Genomic DNA, 6,000 nt, shown 5'->3' with positions numbered 1-6,000 from the left:
ACATTGGTGAATTCAAATTACAGTCACTGCATTAATTAAATGGAATTGGAATATTATGTGTGTATCTTGTATGATGAATTCTTGGACATGAATAATTAAAAAATAAATAGATAAATAAATTAGAAAATCACAAAAAGTTGTGCAGGGAAGGACAGAGAAAGTAAAGAACCTCCAGTAAGTGGACAAAATATCATAGAGCGACCTCATGAATGTAGGCAGAAACAATTGAAAGAAGCAGCAACCCTCTCATTTACTTGCTCACACAGATTCTGCAGATATATTTTCACAATCTTAGCAATACATGAAATGGTAGGAATGGACAGCAGATAGTATTATTTATAATTTTTGTAAAAATCAAGTTGTGGAAGTTGGAATGGTTTGTCATCTTGAATGCTGATTCTCTCTAGATATCAACAGATTGTCACATCACATCACGTCAGGCTGCATTCATATTGCATATCATATCACATTATGTCAGTTCAGTTAAGCCCACAACTGAACTGCGAAAGTGAGGTTACGTGACACCATTTGTGATAGAAAAAGTTGGAGTATAATATGAGAACTGAGGAACTCACAAAGATAAAGTTTATTAATGGCCAAAGTAAACCTCATAACGTATGATCTTATCAGTTTTTGTGATAAAGTCCTGGAAACAAAGCAACATGTGAAAGCATCGACATTTATTTGTTAGCAAATATATGCATTCAGACACATCAAACAGTATTTGTGAGGGAACACCTAGACCTTGTTTACTTCATGCATTACGTGTTTTTTTTTTTGTAATAACATCATAAACAACAATATTTATCTCCTTTATTAGTTTTGACTGTTTCACTTAAAAAGTAATTTAATGAAGAATTAATTTTTCATTCTGCGTTTACGTGAAATTTCCTGGCAGACTTAATGGCACTTTATTGGAAATTGCTTCATCTAATGTTCTTATATACAGGGTGTTACAAAAAGGTACGGCCAAACTTTCAGGAAACATTCCTCACATACAAAGAAAGAAAATATGTTATGTGGACATGTGTCCGGAAACGCTTACTTTCCATGTTAGAGATCATTTTATTACTTCTCTTCAAATTACATTAATCATGGAATGGAAACACACAGCAACAGAACGTACCAGCGTGACTTCAAACACTTTGTTACAGGAAATGTTCACAATGTCCTCCGTTAGCGAGGATACATGCATCCACCCTGCATCGCATGGAACCCCTGATGTGCTGATGCAGCCCTGGAGATTGGCGTATTGTATCACAGCCGTCCACAATACGAGCATGAAGAGTGTCTCCATTTGGTACCTCCCTTATGAAAGAACACTCAGTGGAAAAACATCCAAGCTGCTTGAGAAATTTGCAATTTCCCACAAAGAAAGGGAAAATAATAAAAGGGAAAATAAAAAAAAGTTTAAAAGATACAAAAGCACAAAATCCACTACCATAGGATGCGTAAAGGCGCGTTTACGCTGATTTAGCAATATTGTTCACAACATTGTTCGTGGCTAGTAACGGACTACCGATGTTCGCAAGATGTTGGCAACATGTTCGCAACACAAAATCGGTGTTCCACAGCTGTGTCGGTAGAGATAAAAGAAACATTGTTTGTGGCCTGCTACCACAAAATTCCGCTACGCAGCGTTAGTGTTCGTTTGCTCTGAGTGAGTGTTTTGGTGTTTGTTTTGCTAGAGTGTACTGGTGCGTTTGTTTTTGTCCCTTCATTTTTATTTGAAATGGAGTGGTCACGAGCCAAAATTTTCCAGCTGATGTCGCTCTATGAGGCAGAGGAATACCTGTGAAATGTACGTTGCGCAGGTTGCAAAAATACTAAAATCAAACATGATTCTTTACAAAAGGTTGCTGCGGCGCTTGGCACCAGCAGCAGTGACGTGGACAAAAAAATTAAATCTCTCTTGTCTCAGTACCGATGAGAGAAACGAAAAATAGAGGAAAGTAAAAAATGTGGATGTGGTACTGACACACTTTAGAAAACGAAGTGGTTTGGATTTAAATATCTTCGTTTTCTGGATGATATGGAACTATTTGAGATATGGCTGGCTTTGATAGGAGTCTCCTGATGCCAGAAAACGAAGAGTAACAGCAAGTCTTTGGTTCACAGGGATTGCTTTTCTGAAATTTGTCATTCTTTGAAACAAATGGTCCTATAATATTCAACAACATTTCAAAATCTGACGGCGATATCCTACTGAAGAACCGTCTTCCAAATTCAGTTCACAAAGCATGTCATTCCCGCCACGTCTTCTATAGTATGTTTTGGTCCACTGACGACGACTACATCATTTTCTCCGTCTGTTTATTTCGTTAAGTATTATTAATACAGCACCAAATGTAATTAACTCTTCCTCTTCACTTGACATAGCGTATCTCTTGATGTGAATACACAAAGTAACCTATCAATTCACCGCAGCAGACTATGCGAATACGTAGAAATGTTGCTCACTAGTGTAAAAGCGGAATGCGAACAACGAACAATGTTGCCAACATGTTCAGGGAACAATTTGCACACAATGTTCCAAACAAAAACATCTTCTGAGCTCAATGTAAACGCGCCTTAAGAGCGAATGTGAACTTCCAATGTTAGTAGACGACGACAAAGTAAAAAATTTCGTCGAGAGAAACCTTTCCTATGAATGATGATGATGATGAAATGATGGGGAAAACACAAACACCCAGTCCCCAGGCAGAGATAAACCTGAACCCGGCTAGCAATCGAACCCGGGATCCTGTGATGCAGGGGCAGCAACACTAGCAAGTAGACCACAAGCTACAGATTTACTGCTTGTAAAATGTGGGGACAAGACTAGCAATAACATTTCGTTAGCTCGTAACCCTAACCTCATGTGCAAGTTTGAACTACTTATTTCGCATTTCACCGATTATTCCTGAAACTGAGAAATACTTAAATGAAGTTATTAGTCGTTATGTGTAGATTAATTGGCTGTCAATATCTTCTTTGTATATTGTAATAAAGTTTTTTACACAACTTAATTAATAAATTATTATATATAGATTAAAATCCTCAGACTTGAAAAATTCGGGAATGTCGCAGACCACAGAATGCATTAGAACAGAGATTGTTGTTTCCACTTTTGTATTTTTTGCTTCATCAATGTCTTTCATTTCAATTTCTAATAGTTTGTGGCTACATGTACCCATCTTTGCTTTGGTTCAGAATCAGGCTTCTCACTCGTTGTGCTTTTAAGTTGTCACAGTATGAATATTATTCATCCTCTGTTTTCATTTACACCTTTCTTGAATTTTTAGGCTTCTTCTTCTTGGTTTTCCTATCTCAAGACTTACGTTCTTCTTTACAGTAATATGATCAGGGACTTTGTGTCTAATACTTGACACTGTCTTCAGTCATGATCATAATAATTTTATAGTCATAATAACATAATTTACAATAAACTTTTGAATTACCATAAAATATGTAAAATGCCCTAATTTAATAATAATCATAATTATTTCCTTACATCTGTATTTAGTACTTTTTTTTAATGGTCTGTCATCGCAATGTCTTCTCTCAGGTCTTTCGATTTTTCCAAACAATATTTATTTCATTACAAATGTAGCGTATTTATGTTTTTACCAGCATTAGCAAATTAGCTAATATTTGATTCATCTGTATTGCCATTCTATTTTCCCTTTTGGTGAAATAATGTAAATAGTAAATTCGTTTTACACTTCCCTGCCGGCAGTGGCCAGTTATACTGTATGTATTTGGGTGTCCTAATGGTACATTTGTCATTGCAGCATTCTCATTTTCGACACGGAAATTTTCGTACTGATAGTGAACACACAAAACTTCTGCATTTTAGCAGGAGTAAATGCACTAGAACCAGTCTCTCTCACTAACGAAAAATTGGGAAGCCTCCATTAAATGTGAGATGACGTTTGAGAAGAAAAATAATGTACAGTAAGAGCAATATACTTACAGTACAATAAATGGAGTAGTTCACACAGTGATTTGTATGCAGTAACAAATAAACATGAGTCCACAGAAAACCATCTAACAAATTCAGCTTGTGTTTCATATGAAGCAAAAACCAATTTGAAATCATTCTGCCCCAACCAATACTGTGTTGTGAATGCGAGCAAAAATTAAGCAGAGTGTGTGCAACATATTTAGAATGGAATTCAAACAGTGCAATACACAGAAGAAGATCGTATTCAGGAATCATATACGGTGGAACCACCTTATATGTCACGTAATGTCAGATGATTATCAGGTATTAACAAGCGCTATGGTAAAATTATCTCCACTTGATAATTGAAACGTTCAGTATTACGTTTTAGAAACAAATTATTTTACGGTCGAAAAGCGACTATGATGTCATTCACGAAATTTTACATGTCTCTGCAACGCAGCTACGAAAAGCCAATCCTAGTTCTTGATTGAAATTTCTCGAATTATTTTATAAGTTCACAAAAACGTTTCGAAATACGCACTTTACCATCAGACTACGAGGCCCACCCATAAGTATAAATGAAAAATATTGTCATCTACTACTCGAATTTCCCGAAGCAACGGTATGGATTTTCATGCCATATTTTCCAGTATTCGAAGTTCACTGTGAGGCCACTCTGAGCGTTACTGTCATTTTCTGTTTCTGTACCATAGTGACAGAAGATTCAAAGCCCTTGTTTCGATGCAGAAACAGAGACTGACAGTAGCACTTCAAGTGGTGTGGTAGTGACCTTCCAATTCGGGAAAATATAGCACCATAATTTGCATTCTTTGTTTGTAAAATACAAGCACTAGATGATAATATTTTTCATTTGTACTTAATTTGTGTGTTTGGTGCTAAATTATATTTCTCTTCAAAACCCAGTATTGCAATTACAACTGTGTGGCTGTTACAAAGTGGAAATTATGGTTCTGCTTATGACTTTCTTGTGTGTATTGCACTGTTTGAAATATAGTGTCAATATGTTGCTTGTATTTTGCTTACATTTTACTCTCATCCATAGTATTGGGCTTTTGTGCAGTGTAACTCATTTCGTATTTATTTTCGTTTCATATGAAACAAAAACTGATTTTGTCAGTATGTATGCTGTGGGCTCATGTATATATATATATATATATATATATATATATATATATATATATATATGTGTGTGTGTGTGTGTGTGTGTGTGTGTGTGTGTGTGTGTGTGTGTGTGTTACTGCTCAAACTGCTGGACTTAAATGCACTGTAAGTACATCGCTCGTATTCTATGTTATTTTTGTTATCATCCATTTTTTACTCTAACATTTAAGGGAGGGCACCAATATTTACACAGTCTTCTGTTAAAATGTTTTTAGCATTTGAAATGAATAAAGCTTACTACACATCCATAGACTGGAAGCCAGTGTGAAATGCATGGCACTAAGTAGAAAGAAGCAACACCATTCAAAACAGAATTACACACTCATTCCATGACAAGATGTAATGATTCTGAATACCAGTACTATCAAAATCTGCTAATTTGGAGCTCTCCATTGACTGTGAGAAATTTACAGAAAACAGATGCAAGCAAAACTTATGTTGAAACGAGCAATATACTTAAAATGTATTAACTGTTTTTGTGTGTGGGCATACACAATGCAGTAGCTTGTATACTTGGATACTGGAGACCACATTTGTACAAAAATGACATTTATTGGACTCAAATTGTAGGTAACTTGCAGGTATAGCTTTCAACTAGAGATAACGCAATTCCTTTGACATATTTGGAATTCATCTTGTATGTTTTAGGCATACTTACATATTTTAATAAATTTTTTCATAGTGAAGTCGCTGTCCTTCAGAAACAGAAGTCAGAAGTAGAAAAAAATCCTAAAAGGTCTGTGTTCTGATTTCATTAATTGTGACATTATTAAGACAACTCCAATTTTTCTGCCAGACCATAAAAATCGAAAGCACTTCGTTGGGTTACATAAGATGTACTTGAGTATCGTTGAACAGGAAACATTTAATGGTCTCAAAGCCAACACTGA

The sequence above is a fragment of the Schistocerca serialis genome, chromosome 7 (genome assembly GCF_023864345.2).
Source record: "Schistocerca serialis cubense isolate TAMUIC-IGC-003099 chromosome 7, iqSchSeri2.2, whole genome shotgun sequence".
Lineage (NCBI taxonomy): Eukaryota > Metazoa > Arthropoda > Insecta > Orthoptera > Acrididae > Schistocerca > Schistocerca serialis.
Note: the sequence above shows the minus strand (reverse complement) of the source record.